Raw genomic sequence first — 17,368 nt, forward strand, 5'->3', positions numbered from 1 at the left:
AGTGAGGTGAAAAAAAAAAAAAGAACAAAATTTGGCACTTACAGCAAATGCTCAGGAGGTGGTACTGTGCACTGCAGTAACACTGTGTATCCAAATTAAGAACTTCCATATTCAGTCTTTTCAGTTACAGTTAAAGTTTGAAATACATGAGGTGTAAAATTCGCTCCCACACAAACCAGCTGCAAGTTCTGTAAATGATGATGACGACGACTGTCACATCTGTGCTATAGATGCGTCTATTAAATTTAAAGATACACTTATTCTAAGAAGCATGCTGTATAAGACGCTGTATATGGTGCTGTATACATTACTGTTAATAAAATAGAATTATAATACAGGTAAAGGGTACAGACATATCTTTGCTTATATAGGGCAACTACCTTAGGCCTTATATGATCCGATCCAGTATGTATGGATATTTACACATTGGGGATCATTCTGACCTGATCGCACGCTAGTTTTATTCGCTGCACTGCGATCAGGTCATAACTGCGCATGTGTATACACCACAATGCGCAAGCGCATCGCACAGGTACAAAGCGGATCGGTGCTGGGCGATGGATTGTACAAAGAATCCATTCGCACAGCCGATCGCAAGGAGATTGATAGGAAGAGGTCATTTGTGGGTGGAAACTGACTGTTTTCTGGGAGTGTTTGGAAAAATGCAGGCGTGTCGAGGCGTTTGCAGGGCGGGTGTCTGACGTCAATTCCAGGACCGGACAGGCTGATGTGATGGCAGCGGCTGAGTAAGTTCTGGGCAACTCAGAAACTGCACAAAACTTTTTTGTACCGCTCGGCTGCACATGCGATCGCACACTTGCAAAGCAAAAATACTCTCCTCCGTGGGCGGCGACTATCTGATCGCAGCAGTGCAAACAAAACCCTAGCGAGCGATCAGGTCTGAATTAGGCCCATTACCTCTTACTATTTTTTGAGTAAGAAAAACTATTCAACAGGACTTAGGCTTAGGTATTAAGCCTTAAAAAGTGATAGAGTGATAAAGTACCAGCCAATCAGCTTCCTAACTGCCATGTTACAGGATGTGTTTGAAAATGACAGTCAGGAGCTGATTTGTTGGTATGTTGTGTTCTCTGGGCCTGATTCAGAGATATACGCAAATGCATTGCGAGTGTGTATGCAGTGGATGTGCGAAAATTTGTAGCCCCGTAGTAGCCCAGCATGGTGGCAGAAAGTAAAGAGTTGCAGGCTCAAACACGCCCCCAAAACAGTCGTGACACATCTGCATTTTTTCTGCCACTCTCTGTTACTTCCCCGAAATGGTTCCTGACTATCAGTCACTTTGCAAATATATGTATGCTTTCTGCGACCGCCATCACACAGCCATTGCGGCACATGCGCAGTGTGACTTAGATGTATGCGCAGACCAACAATAATCGTTCAACTGCAAAATAAAAGGGGTTTGCGCACATCTATGAATCAGGTCCTCAGTATAGTCTGCTGTGTATGGTCTTAGTTAGAAACAACCTACCTGTATAGAAATTATTTTAAATATTGTAAATAAAATGTAACTGAACACTGTCCAGTATGTGTAATGATAGAGTTGTATTTTATTATCGGTTTACTATGTGTGGGGGGGATTCAATCCAACACAATGGCCACAGATCATACTTGCCGACATTCTGGCTGCTCTCTGCGGGAGAGAGCAGCCAGGTCGGCTCAGCAGGGGGGCAGGGGCAGGCTGTGACGTGGGGAGGAGGTGGACCGGAGGCGGGACGGGGGCGGATCAGGGGCGGGACGGGGCGGAGTTACCAAATCACATCCTTTAAGCCAAGCCCCCACTCTGTAATGCCGCGATCCCCGGCATTACACTGCAGGGGGCGTGGCTATGATGACGCGATTCAGCAAGAATCGCGTCATCAACTGCCCGGACCGCCCACTTTACACAGTAAGTGGGCGGACGGGCAGGGTGACACCTGGTTCCGGGAGACTTGCCTGCTCTTCCGTGGGGCCGGGAGGGTCACCCGATTTTCGGGAGCCTCCCGGCCATTCCGGGAGAGTAGGCAAGTATGCCACAGATTGACTAAGGAGTGATAAGATGAGATGATGGGGTCATTCCGAGTTGATCGCACGTAGCAACTTTTTGCTGCTCGTGCGATCAACTAGACGCCGCCTATGGGGGAGTGTATTTTAGCATAGCAGGACTGCAATCGCTTGTGCAGCCCTGCTATGCAAAAAAAAGTTTCACGTAAAACAAGACCAGCCCTAGACCTACTTACCATTTGTGACAGATCCAGCGATGTAGGTCCCGGATTTGACGTCAGACATCCGCCCTCAAAATGCCTGGACACACCTACGTTCGCTGGACCACTCCTGGAAAACGGTCAGTTGACACCCCGACACGCCTTCCTCCTGTCAATCTTCTTGCGGTCGCCGATGCGACCGCTTTCCTCGTTCCCGGCATCGTTGCCCGGTGACGGATGTCGCCGGGCAATGGCACGCGTGAACAATGCGCACGCGCAGATCCAACCCGATCACACTGCTGCAAAGAAGTGCAGCGTGTGATCGGGTCGGAATGACCCCCGATGTGTGATCAATCATGTGAAACAAAGGGGGTAATTCCAAGTTGATCGCAGCAGGAAATTTTTTAGCAGTTGGGCAAAACCATGTGCACTGCAGGGGGGGGGGGGGGGGCAGATATAACATTTGCAGAGAGAGTTAGTGTAGATTTGGGTGGGTTATTTTGTTTCTGTGCAGGGTAAATACTGGCTGCTTTATTTTTACACTGCAATTTAGATTTCAGTTTGAATACACCCCACCCAAATCTAACTCTCTCTGCACATGTTATATCTGCCCCTCCTGCAGTGCACATGGTTTTGCCCAACTGCTAACAAATTTCCTGCTGCGATCAACTCAGAATTAGGCCCGTAGTACGTTATGTCGGCGGTCGGGCTCCCAGCGGCCAGCATACCGACGCCGGAATCCTGACCGCTGGCATACCGACAGCTGCGCTCGCCACGTTGTGGCCACGCTATCTATTCTCCCTCCAGGGGGGGTGGGGGCGTGGACCCCCAAGAGGGAGAAAAGCTGCCGGTATACCGGCGGTCGGGATTCCGGCGCTGGTATGCTGGTCGTTGGGAGCCCGGCCACCGACAAACAGAAGACCACCCGTATAGAGTATACACTGTGTCACAGTGTAAAACCTGAATGTATCGCTCGTCCAAAAGGGGTGTCTGCTTACAGTTCATGCATTTTTTTTAACTAAAGATTGTTAGGGTAGCCGTGGCCTAATTCATAAAGGCCAACTCTGTGTGAGATTCCGGGAGACTTCCTGAAATATAGCTGATCTCCCTGACAGACTGAAGAGCATACCTCCCAACTTTTAATATATAGGAAGAGGGACTTTGCTGCGCGCGTTCCCGGAAAAGGGGTGTGGCCTACAAAATAGGCGTGGCTTCACAGGTGGACCCGCGTTCGCGAGCCACGCCACCGTTTTCGTCACTGAGGGGGCATGCCCAGCGCTCTGTGAGCCGCTGGCATGCCCCCTCTCTCTCTGACTTCAGTGAATAGACGCTAAGCAGGGCAGCGAGAGACAGAGCCTTTCAACTGCCCCCCCCCCCTCCACCATGGGACACTGTGGCCCGCGGGTGGGACAGCGGGACAGTCCCCAAAAAACGGGACTGTCCCGCGAAAATCGGGACAGTTGGGAGGTATGCTGAAGAGTCTACCATCATTCTCTCCCCACCATGGAGGAAGCACTGGGTAGAAGAATAAGAAGGATGTGTGCTACAAGAAAATGGCCACAGATTTCCAGCACACTAACCTAATGGCTGCATACCTGGATGTGTGCCTAAGGCATACTTACCTACTTTTATGGTCTCCTCTCCAGGAGAAGCCTGGACAGGAGACACTGTCTGCAGTAACACTGCATTGGGCTCATTTACAATTGGATGTAAGTCAATGTTGGGATCCGGTCTCTAGGTTGACAAGACTTAGGTCGACAATGTCTAGGTCGACCACTACTAGTCGACATGGTTTCTAGGTCAACATGTCAAAAGGTCGACATGAGCTTTTCACTTTTTTTTTTCATTTTTTTTTTTTACTTTTTCATACTTTACGATCCATGTGGACTATAATTGGGAACAGTAACTTGTGCCGAGCGCAGCGAGGCACCTTGCCCGAAGCACGGCGAGCGAAGCGAGCCCTGTGAGGCGACACGGTGCACTAATTGGGGTTCCCCGTCACTGTACGGAGAAAATGACACCCAAAAAAGTGAAAAAACTCATGTCGACAATTTGTCATGTTGACCTAGTACACGTCGACCCAGAGTCCCTGTCGACCTCCTACAAACCATGTCTACTGTCGACCAATAGTGGTCGACCTAGACACTGTCGACCCAAGTCTCCTCTATCTAACATACCACACCCGTCACTGTTATGGTACACCTTTTACATGGAGCCATACACTCTACAGCATGATGCGCATACAGTAGGTGATGATGTCACAATCCTCCAGTAATGTTCTTTCAAAAGTAAGCAAGTATTGCCCTAATTAAGTTACACATCATGCGGGCAGCTGTGCACATACTGCTCTAACAGTGAAACCCAGAGGCATATCTAGGGTAGGGCGAGTGGGGCACGTGCCCTGGGCGCCTTGGCAGGCCCAGGAGAAGGGGGCGCCGCCGGCGTCCAGGGCATCATGCCCCACTCGCCCCTGTCAACCCTAAATGTGAGGGGAGGAGAGCGAAGCGTCTCTCCCTCCCCTCACCGCCGCTGCCAGCACTAGCAGCGCTGCCAGCAGCGCTGCTGTGTCCGGTCTCCGGCGTTAGCAAATCAGAGCTTGCGGACCGGCTCCTGATTGGCTGCTGGTCCGCGAGCTCTGATTGGCTGGCGAACCGGCGCCAGACAGCCGCCGGAGACCTAGAGCGGCGAGGGGAAGGAGAGGCGCTGCGCTGCGCTCTCCTCCTCTCACATAGCAACAAGAAGCCACCGGCCGGTAAGTGACGGGGGGAAGGGGGGGGGCGGCGGCACGGGGGGGCGGTCCGGCGGCACGGGGTGGCATGTATCTGGCACCAAGTGGGGCCTGGCACTGTGGGGCATGTATCTGGCACTGTCTGTGGGGCAATGTAACTGGCACTGTGGGGCATGTATCTGGCACTGTCTGTGGGGCAATGTAACTGGCACTGTGGGGCAATGTATCTGGCACTGTGGGGCATGTAACTGGCACCAAATGGGGCATGTAACTGGCACTGAGTGGGGCCTGGCACTGTGGGGCATATATCTGGCACTGTGGGGCAATGTATCTGGCACTGTGGGGCATGTAACTGGCACCAAATGGGGCATGTAACTGGCACTGTGTGGGGCCTGGCACTGTGGGGCATGTAACTGGCACTGAGTGGGGCATGGCACTGTGGGGCATTTAACTGGCACTGTGGGGCAATGTATCCGGCACTGTGGGGCATGTATCCGGCACTGTGGGGCATTGTATCCGGCACTGTGGGGCAATGTAACTGGCACTGTGGGGCATGTATCTGGCACTGAGTGGGGCATGTATCTGGCACTGTGGGGCAATGTATCTGGCACTGTGGGGCATGTATCTGGCACTGTGGGGCAATGTAACTGGCACTGTGGGCAATGTAACTGGCACTGTGGGGCAATGTAACTGGCATTGTGGGGCAATGTATCTGGCACTGTGTGGGGCAATGTATCCGGCACTGTGGGGCAATGTATCCGGCACTGTGGGGCAATGTAACCGGCACTGTGGGGCAATGTAACTGACACTGTGGGGCAATGTAACTGGCACTGTGGGGCAATGTAACTGGCACTGAGTGGGGCAATGTATCCGGCACTGTGGGGCAATGTATCCGGCACTGTGGGGCAATGTAACTGGCACTGTGGGGCAATGTAACTGGCACTGTGGGGCAATGTAACTGGCACTGAGTGGGGCAATGTATCCAGCACTGTGGGGCAATGTATCCGGCACTGTGGGGCAATGTAACTGGCACTGTGGGGCAATGTAACTGGCACTGAGTGGGGCAATGTAACTGGCACTGAGTGGGGCAATGTAACTGGCACTGAGTGGGGCAATGTAACTGGCACTGTGGGGCAATGTAACTGGCACTGTGGGGCAATGTATCCGGCACTGTGGGGCAATGTATCCGTCACTGTGGGGCAATGTATCCGGCACTGTGGGGCATGTATCTGGCACTGTCTGTGGGGCAATGTAACTGGCACTGTGGGGCATGTATCTGGCACTGTCTGTGGGGCAATGTAACTGGCACTGTGGGGCAATGTAACTGGCACTGTGGGGCATGTAACTGGCACTGAGTGGGGCCTGGCACTGTGGGGCATATATCTGGCACTGTGGGGCAATGTATCTGGCACTGTGGGGCATGTAACTGGCACCAAATGGGGCATGTAACTGGCACTGAGTGGGGCCTGGCACTGTGGGGCATATATCTGGCACTGTGGGGCAATGTATCTGGCACTGTGGGGCATGTAATTAGCACCAAATGGGGCATGTAACTGGCACTGAGTGGGGCCTGGCACTGTGGGGCATGTAACTGGCACTGAGTGGGGCATGGCACTGTGGGGCATTTAACTGGCACTGTGGGGCAATGTATCTGGCACTGTGGGGCATGTATCCGGCACTGTGGGGCATTGTATCCGGCACTGTAGGGCAATGTAACTGGCACTGTGGGGCATGTATCTGGCACTGAGTGGGGCATGTATCTGGCACTGTGGGGCAATGTATCTGGCACTGTGGGGCATGTATCTGGCACTGTGGGGCAATGTAACTGGCACTGTGGGCAATGTAACTGGCACTGTGGGGCAATGTAACTGGCACTGTGGGGCAATGTAACTGGCACTGTGTGGAGCAATGTATCCGGCACTGTGGGGCATGTATCTGGCACTGTGGGGCAATGTAACTGGCACTGTGGGCAATGTAACTGGCACTGTGGGGCAATGTAACTGGCACTGTGGGGCAATGTATCCGGCACTGTGGGGCAATGTAACTGGCACTGAGTGGGGCAATGTAACTGGCACTGTGGGGCAATGTAACTGGCACTGAGTGGGGCAATGTATCCGGCACTGTGGGGCAATGTAACTGGCACTGTGGGCAATGTAACTGGCACTGTGGGGCAATGTAACTGGCACTGTGGGGCAATGTAACTGGCACTGTGGGGCAATGTAACTGGCACTGAGTGGGGCAATGTATCCGGCACTGTGGGGCAATGTAACTGGCACTGTGGGGCAATGTAACTGGCACTGTGGGGCAATGTAACTGGCACTGAGTGGGGCAATGTATCCAGCACTGTGGGGCAATGTATCCGGCACTGTGGGGCAATGTAACTGGCACTGTGGGGCAATGTAACTGGCACTGTGGGGCAATGTAACTGGCACTGAGTGGGGCAATGTAACTGGCACTGAGTGGGGCAATGTAACTGGCACTGTGGGGCAATGTATCCGGCACTGTGGGGCAATGTAACTGGCACTGTGGGGCAATGTATCCGGCACTGTGGGGCAATGTATCCGGCACTGTGGGGCAATGTATCCGGCACTGTGGGGCATGTATCTGGCACTGTCTGTGGGGCAATGTAACTGGCACTGTGGGGCAATGTATCTGGCACTGTGGGGCATGTATCCGGCACTGTGGGGCATTGTATCCGGCACTGAAGGGCAATGTAACTGGCACTGTGGGGCATGTATCTGGCACTGAGTGGGGCATGTATCTGGCACTGTGGGGCAATGTATCTGGCACTGTGGGGCATGTATCTGGCACTGAGGGGCAATGTAACTGGCACTGTGGGCAATGTAACTGGCACTGTGGGGCAATGTAACTGGCACTGTGGGGCAATGTAACTGGCACTGTGTGGAGCAATGTATCCGGCACTGTGGGGCATGTATCTGGCACTGTGGGGCAATGTAACTGGCACTGTGGGCAATGTAACTGGCACTGTGGGGCAATGTAACTGGCACTGTGGGGCAATGTATCCGGCACTGTGGGGCAATGTAACTGGCACTGAGTGGGGCAATGTAACTGGCACTGTGGGGCAATGTAACTGGCACTGTGGGGCAATGTAACTGGCACTGAGTGGGGCAATGTATCCGGCACTGTGGGGCAATGTAACTGGCACTGTGGGCAATGTAACTGGCACTGTGGGGCAATGTAACTGGCACTGTGGGGCAATGTAACTGGCACTGTGGGGCAATGTAACTGGCACTGAGTGGGGCAATGTATCCGGCACTGTGGGGCAATGTATCCGGCACTGTGGGGCAATGTAACTGGCACTGTGGGGCAATGTAACTGGCACTGTGGGGCAATGTAACTGGCACTGAGTGGGGCAATGTATCCAGCACTGTGGGGCAATGTATCCGGCACTGTGGGGCAATGTAACTGGCACTGTGGGGCAATGTAACTGGCACTGTGGGGCAATGTAACTGGCACTGAGTGGGGCAATGTAACTGGCACTGTGGGGCAATGTAACTGGCACTGTGGGGCAATGTAACTGGCACTGTGGGGCAATGTATCCGGCACTGTGGGGCAATGTAACTGGCACTGTGGGGCAATGTAACTGGCACTGTGGGGCAATGTAACTGGCACTGAGTGGGGCAATGTAACTGGCACTGTGGGGCAATGTATCCGGCACTGTGGGGCAATGTAACTGGCACTGTGGGGCAATGTATCCGGCACTGTGGGGCAATGTATCCGGCACTGTGGGGCAATGTATCCGGCAACTGTGGGGCATGTATCTGGCACTGTCTGTGGGGCAATGTAACTGGCACTGTGGGGCATGTATCTGGCACTGTCTGTGGGGCAATGTAACTGGCACTGTGGGGCAATGTAACTGGCACTGTGGGGCATGTAACTGGCACTGAGTGGGGCCTGGCACTGTGGGGCATATATCAGGCACTGTGGGGCAATGTATCTGGCACTGTGGGGCATGTAACTGGCACCAAATGGGGCATGTAACTGGCACTTAGTGGGGCCTGGCACTGTGGGGCATATATCTGGCACTGTGGGGCAATGTATCTGGCACTGTGGGGCATGTAACTGGCACCAAATGGGGCATGTAACTGGCACTGAGTGGGGCCTGGCACTGTGGGGCATGTAACTGGCACTGAGTGGGGCATGGCACTGTGGGGCATTTAACTGGCACTGTGGGGCAATGTATCTGGCACTGTGGGGCATGTATCCGGCACTGTGGGGAATTGTATCCGGCACTGTAGGGCAATGTAACTGGCACTGTGGGGCATGTATCTGGCACTGAGTGGGGCATGTATCTGGCACTGTGGGGCAATGTATCTGGCACTGTGGGGCATGTATCTGGCACTGTGGGGCAATGTAACTGGCACTGTGGGCAATGTAACTGGCACTGTGGGGCAATGTAACTGGCACTGTGGGGCAATGTAACTGGCACTGTGTGGGGCAATGTATCCGGCACTGTGGGGCATGTATCTGGCACTGTGGGGCAATGTAACTGGCACTGTGGGCAATGTAACTGGCACTGTGGGGCAATGTATCTGGCACTGTGGGGCAATGTATCCGGCACTGTGGGGCAATGTAACTGGCACTGAGTGGGGCAATGTAACTGGCACTGTGGGGCAATGTAACTGGCACTGTGGGGCAATGTAACTGGCACTGAGTGGGGCAATGTATCCGGCACTGTGGGGCGATGTAACTGGCACTGTGGGCAATGTAACTAGCACTGTGGGGCAATGTAACTGGCACTGTGGGGCAATGTAACTGGCACTGAGTGGGGCAATGTATCCGGCACTGTGGGGCAATGTATCCGGCACTGTGGGGCAATGTAACTGGCACTGTGGGGCAATGTAACTGGCACTGTGGGGCAATGTAACTGGCACTGAGTGGGGCAATGTATCCGGCACTGTGGGGCAATGTATCCGGCACTGTGGGGCAATGTAACTGGCACTGTGGGGCAATGTAACTGGCACTGAGTGGGGCAATGTAACTGGCACTGAGTGGGGCAATGTAACTGGCACTGTGGGGCAATGTATCCGGCACTGTGGGGCAATGTAACTGGCACTGTGGGGCAATGTATCCGGCACTGTGGGGCAATGTATCCGGCACTGTGGGGCAATGTATCCGGCACTGTGGGGCATGTATCTGGCACTGTCTGTGGGGCAATGTAACTGGCACTGTGGGGCATGTATCTGGCACTGTCTGTGGGGCAATGTAACTGGCACTGTGGGGCAATGTAACTGGCACTGTGGGGCATGTAACTGGCACTGAGTGGGGCCTGGCACTGTGGGGCATATATCTGGCACTGTGGGGCAATGTATCTGGCACTGTGGGGCATGTAACTGGCACCAAATGGGGCATGTAACTGGCACTGAGTGGGGCCTGGCACTGTGGGGCATATATCTGGCACTGTGGGGCAATGTATCTGGCACTGTGGGGCATGTAACTGGCACCAAGTGGGGCATGTAACTGGCACTGAGTGGGGCCTGGCACTGTGGGGCATGTAACTGGCACTGAGTGGGGCATGGCACTGTGGGGCATTTAACTGGCACTGTGGGGCAATGTATCTGGCACTGTGGGGCATGTATCCGGCACTGTGGGGCATTGTATCCGGCACTGTAGGGCAATGTAACTGGCACTGTGGGGCATGTATCTGGCACTGAGTGGGGCATGTATCTGGCACTGTGGGGCAATGTATCTGGCACTGTGGGGCATGTATCTGGCACTGTGGGGCAATGTAACTGGCACTGTGGGCAATGTAACTGGCACTGTGGGGCAATGTAACTGGCACTGTGGGGCAATGTACCTGGCACTGTGTGGGGCAATGTATCCGGCACTGTGGGGCACTGTATCCGGCACTGTGGGGCAATGTAACCGGCACTGTGGGGCAATGTAACTGACACTGTGGGGCAATGTAACTGGCACTGTGGGGCAATGTAACTGGCACTGAGTGGGGCAATGTATCCGGCACTGTGGGGCAATGTATCCGGCACTGTGGGGCAATGTAACTGGCACTGTGGGGCAATGTAACTGGCACTGTGGGGCAATGTAACTGGCACTGAGTGGGGCAATGTATCCAGCACTGTGGGGCAATGTATCCGGCACTGTGGGGCAATGTAACTGGCACTGTGGGGCAATGTAACTGGCACTGTGGGGCAATGTAACTGGCACTGAGTGGGGCAATGTAACTGGCACTGTGGGGCAATGTATCCGGCACTGTGGGGCAATGTAACTGGCACTGTGGGGCAATGTAACTGGCACTGTGGGACAATGTATCCGGCACTGTGGGGCAATGTATCCGGCACTGTGGGGCAATGTATCCGGCACTGTGGGGCAATGTAACTGGCACTGTGGGGCAATGTAACTGGCACTGTGGGGCAATGTAACTGACACTGAGTGGGGCAATGTAACTGGCACTGAGTGGGGCAATGTATCCGGCACTGAGTGGAGCAATGTATCCGGCACTGTGGGGCAATGTATCCGGCACTGTGGGGCAATGTAACTGGCACTGTGGGGCAATGTAACTGGCACTGAGTGGGGCAATGTAACTGGCACTGAGTGGGGCAATGTATCCGGCACTGTGGGGCAATGTAACTGGCACTGTGGGGCAATGTAACTGGCACTGTGGGCCATTTTCAGTGGCCACACCCCTTCTGGAGCGTGGTCACACCCCTTCTGGCGCACGTACATTCTTTTTGTATGGTTTTTTTTTCCGGGGGTGGGGCGCCATTTTCCATCTTGCCCTGGGCTCCGAAAACCCTAGTTACGCCTCTGGTGAAACCTTAATGATAATCTCATAGAAAACGGGATGACATTTAATTAATCAGCACGATTACCCTAAAAATAGAAATATTTAAACCAACAATTTGCCCTTTAAATGAGAATTACCATGAATGTTAAATCTGTTTGAAAAATATGAGGAGCAATATATGGTCTACACAATGCAGCCATTAATTAGTATTCTATCATTGCATATGAACTCTACGTTAGTGATGTGCAACTTGTAATGTTGTAGATCAATGGCCACAGTGTCTACATAAGGCTGCGGTATTACTATAAATAAAAAAAGGGAGGGATTTAGGTTTTGCGCCTAGACAGGTATCTAAGACTGGGTACACAGTACTTGCGATGTGCACACGATATATTGTCTGAACCGGCGGATCGGGCAATATATATATCGTATACATCAAGTGTGTATACCCTATATCGTTAATGAGGTGCACTCCCGCGTGCCGTTAACGAGGTACAATATCTTTCATTTTCAACTTGAAATCTAATGTTATTGTACGAGACGGCATGTATCTGGATGTGTGTGCAGAGGCAAACGATATCGTTCGATATCGTGATGAGACGAAATCAATATCGTTCAGTGTGTACGAATGAAATTGTTTGCGGGGGATCTTGCACAATGTCACTGACATCGGCAAGTGTGTACCCAGCTATAGTCTTTGGCACAAGAGACAGATTTTATCCCCAATAAAAACCATATGGATAGAGGTACAAAGAGTAATTCTCTGGCACTGACTAATAGGCCCTACACACTGGCTGACATGACTGCACGATATGAACGATCTCGTTCATTAATGAACAAGATAAGGTTCATATCGTGCAGTGTGGAGGCTCCAGCGATGAACGATGCGCGGCCCCGCACTCGTTCATCGCTGGTCCCCCGTCGGCTGTACATGCAGGCCAATATGGACGATCTCGTCCATATTTGCCTGCACTTCAATGCAGCCGGGTGACAGGGGGAGTGAAGAAACTTCACTTACCCCATCACTGCCCCCCCGCCGCCGGGTCGCCCGTCGGCCGTATCCGCCGTCGGGCAGCTCGGCGGCGGATCGGCCAGTGTGTAGGGCCTATAAGATACAACAAAATGATGGTGCAACTCTAAATACTCAATAATGGCCCTCATTCCGAGTTGTTCGCTCGTTGCCGATTTTCTCTATTTTGCGATTAGCCGCTTACTGCGCATGCGCGATGGCCCTCATTCCGAGTTGTTCGCTCGCAAGGCGATTTTAGCAGTATTGCACACGCTAAGCCGCCGCCTACTGGGAGTGAATCTTAGCTTCTTAAAATTGCGAACGAAAGATTCGCAATATTGCAATTACACATCTCGTAGCAGTTTCAGAGTAGCTTCAGACTTACTCGGCATCTGCGATCAGTTCAGTGCTTATCGTTCCTGGTTTGACGTCACAAACACACCCAGCGTTCGCCCAGACACTCCTCCGTTTCTCCAGCCACTCCCGCGTTTTTTCCGGAAACGGTAGCGTTTTTTCCCACACGCCCATAAAACGGCCTGTTTCCGCCCAGTAACACCCATTTCCTGTCAATCACACTACGATCGCCTGAGCGAAGAAAAAGCGGTGAGTAAAAATCCAAACTTCATAGCAAATTTACTTGGCGCAGTCGCAGTGCGGACATTGCGCATGCGCACTAAGCGGAAAAACGCTGCGATGCGAAGAAATTTTCCGAGCGAACGACTCGGAATGACCTCCCATGTTCGCAGAGCGCATGCGCTTAGTTATTTTACTCAACAGTTAGGTATTTTACTCACTGCATTACGAGGAATTTTCTTCGTTCTGGTGATCGGAGTGTGATTGACAGGAAGTGGGTGTTTCTGGGCGGAAACTGACCGTTTTATGGGTGTGTGTGAAAAAACGCTGCCGTTTCTGGGAAAAACGCGGGAGTGGCTGGAGAAACGGGGGAGTGTCTGGGCGAACGCTGGGTGTGTTTGTGACGTCAAACCAGGAACGAAACTGACTGAACTGATCGCAGTGGCAGAGTAAGTGTCAAGCTACTCAGAAACTGCTAAGAATTTTCTATTCGCAATTTTGAGAATCTTTCGTTCGCAATTCTGCTAAGCTAATATACACTCCCAGAGGGCGGCGGCTTAGCGTGTGCAAAGCTGCTAAAAGCAACTTGCGAGCGAACAACTCGTAATGAGGGCCAATGAGCTGTAAATCTGTAAATGTCTATCTGGTTAAATAAATAAATCTTTATTGATCAAGTAACATGAGTACGAATCTAATAATAATGTTATTTATATAGCACTTTTCTTCCAATAGGACTCACAGTATTTTACAGTTATATTTACGACGCAATATGCAAAACAAACTTAAGAGAAAAGAGAACTTCTGTAAGCATTTGGGTTGTATTTTTTTTTTTTTTAGGAACTAAAGGGAGATTAGTAAAAGGTTCACATAAAGAGGTGCGCCTTGAGTCTGTTTTTGAAAGATTCTAGATTGGAGGCCTCTGGAACTGTGTGGGCCAGCGAGTTCCATAGAGTCAGAGCCCCAGATACATTCACATACCTCCCAACTGTCCCGATTTCAGCGGGACAGTCCCGCTATTCAGACACTGTCCCGCTGTCCCACCCGCACGGCATCTATTCAATGCTGGGAGGAGAGCAGGGGGCTGCCCAGGTGCTCGGGGAGTGCTGGGCACGCCCTCAAAATGATGCAAAAAGGGTCCGTGACGCAGGCCACTCCCCTCCCATCACAAGCCATGCCCCCTTTTCGGGTGCGCAAGCGCCCCAATCCAGGGATATGAAAAATTGGGAGTTATGCATTCATTTATAGATTGCAGTAATACTCCTTTTACACCAAATCCCGGGTCCAACCTGGTAGTTTGAGCATGGGCAGAGCCGGGGTGGGACCCGGGTCAGACACCGTTTACGCTGCACCTCCAACATGGGTTATTCCTGGGTAGGGCTCCCTGTACACTGAAACTTGGTCAGCCCTGCAAACCTATGGATGTCATAAGAAATGGGTAGATGCTAGAATCAAGTGGGCTAAGGGACCTTTTCCGTAAGGGGGAGGAGTTACGACGCAAGGGGGAGGAGCTAGGCCAGCGGGATAGTTCCTCTACTATCCACGCCACCAACTATTACCTTTAGTAATTAGGTGGTGAGCGAAGCGGAGCGGAGCGAGCCACCGTGCCCGAAGCGTGGCGAGCGAAGCGAGCCCGCGAGGGTACTTTTCGGGTACCCTGTTCGCCCGTAGCTCCTCCCCCTGGTGACGTAGCTCCTCCCCTCAATACATCACAAGGTCCCTTCAGCCCCTCCGATATAGAACCAACCATAAGAAATGGTCTTTCTCAGGCTTACAAAGATGAGGTCATAAAAAGTTGGACTGCTCTTTGCATTGCAGCAATTCTGGGCATCGAGCTACCAGTGTGTAGCCCGGAGTTAGTGTTTGTGCATTACTGCTGTTTGATGCAACCAGTGAGAGCATGTTGCAGCTTGTGACACTGTGCTACCTAGCGCAGTGTTATTTCATAAGGGGGAGGGCACAGTGTGTGATGTCATTTCTCTATATACCCCTTGCAGCCAGGTTTTTATATATATTCTTGTAGTTGACATCATCCTTAACCGTCCCTGTCACCTGCTGACATATTTCCTCCACTCCCCTTATATTGAGCGGCTCCCTTAACTCCTTGTCTGACCAGGTAAATATGCTTGACCAGGGACGGTCAAGGGGCATGCGAGATGTGAACAGGGGCGCATGGGCACTAAAGACGGGGGGCATGCCGCGATTCAGGGGGGCGTGGACTCACGACATGCCCCCATTTATATGGAGACAGGATGGGGGAAGGGGGGGGGGGAGCAGCCAGACCAGAGAGCCGGAGGCTGCGCTACACGCGGTCTACCAGGCTCTCTGTGGGACCGGACCGGCCCACCAGCCCTTCTGGCATGTCCGGCCCTGTGCTTGATTTTGTGCCTCCTGCATATCTTCTATCCTGTATGTACCTCTCTCCTGCAATGTATTATCCATCTCCTGCGTCTGCTCTGCTCGGGCAGACCTCATCACCTGCCAGCACCCAGGAAGTTCCAGTAAGGGGCTTTTGCGATGAACCGGGTCCTAAAACCGGGTCAGACTGTTTACACTGCAGCGTGCCCCGGCTCCTTCACATGTCCAACCCTGCTCGCTAAAATGGATTGCTGGGGCTAGAGACCAGGGTTGACCTTTACACTGAGCAGCGACCTGTGTCAACCTGACAATAACCCAGGTTTTTCAGGCACTATAAAAATAAGATTTTACTCACCAGTAAATCTATTTCTCGTAGTCCGTAGTGGATGCTGGGGACTCCGTAAGGACCGTGGGGAATAGACGGGCTCCGCAGGAGACTGGGCACTCTAAGAAAGATTTAGTACTACTGGTGTGCACTGGCTCCTCCCTCTATGCCCCTCCTCCAGACCTCAGTTAAGGTAACTGTGCCCGGAAGAGCTGATATTACAAGGAAAGGATTTTGGAACCCAGGGTAAGACTCATACCAGCCACACCAATCACACCGTATAACTTGTGATAAACTTACCCAGTTAACAGTATGAACAAACAACAGAGCATCAACCAATGGATGCCAACATAACATAACCCTTTAGTAAGCAATAACTATATACACGTATTGCAGAAAGTCCGCACTTGGGACGGGCGCCCAGCATCCACTACGGAGAAATAGAATAACCGGTGAGTAAATTCTTATTTTCTCTGACGTCCTAGTGGATGCTGGGAACTCCGTAAGGACCATGGGGATTATACCAAAGCTCCCAAACGGGCGGGAGAGTGCGGATGACTCTGCAGCACCGAATGAGCAAACTCAAGGTCCTCCTCAGCCAGGGTATCAAACTTATAGAACTTAGCAAATGTGTTTGAACCCGACCTAGTAGCAGTTCGGCAAAGCTGTAAAGCCGAGACCCCTCGGACAGCCGCCCAAAAAGAGCCCACCTTCGTTGTGGAATGGGCTTTCACTGATTTTGTATGCGGCAATCCAGCCGCAGAATGAGCCTGCTGAATCGTGTTACAGATCCAGCGAGCAATAGTTTGCTTTGAAGCAGGAGCACCCAGCTTGTTGGATGCATACAGGATAAACAGCGAGTCAGTCTTCCTGACTCCAGCCGTTCTGGTTACCTAAATCTTCAAAGCCCGGACTACGTCAAACAGCTTGGAATCCTCCAAGTCACAAGTAGCCGCAGGCACCACAATAGGTTGGTTCAAATGAAAAGATGACACCACCTTTGGCAGAAATTGCGGACGAGTCCGCAATTCTGCCCTGTCCATATGGAAAACCAGATAGGGGCTTTTACATGACAAAGCCGCCACTTCTGACACACGCCTAGCCGAAGCTAAGGCCAACAGCATGACCACTTTCCACGTGAGATACTTTAGCTCCACAGTCTTAAGTGGCTCAAACCAGTGGGATTTCAGGAAACCCAACACCACGTTAAGATCCCAAGGTGCCACCGGTGGCACAAAAGGGGGCTGAATATGCAGCACTCCCTTAACAAACGTCTGAACCTCAGGCAGTGAAGCCAGTTCTTTTTGAAAGAAAATGGATAGGGCCGAAATCTGGACCTTTATGGACCCTAATTTTAGGCCCATAGTCACACCTGACTGTAGGAAGTGCAGGAATCGACCCAGCTGGAATTCCT

The sequence above is a fragment of the Pseudophryne corroboree genome, chromosome 5, assembly GCF_028390025.1.
Source record: "Pseudophryne corroboree isolate aPseCor3 chromosome 5, aPseCor3.hap2, whole genome shotgun sequence".
NCBI classification, from domain to species: Eukaryota; Metazoa; Chordata; class Amphibia; order Anura; family Myobatrachidae; genus Pseudophryne; species Pseudophryne corroboree.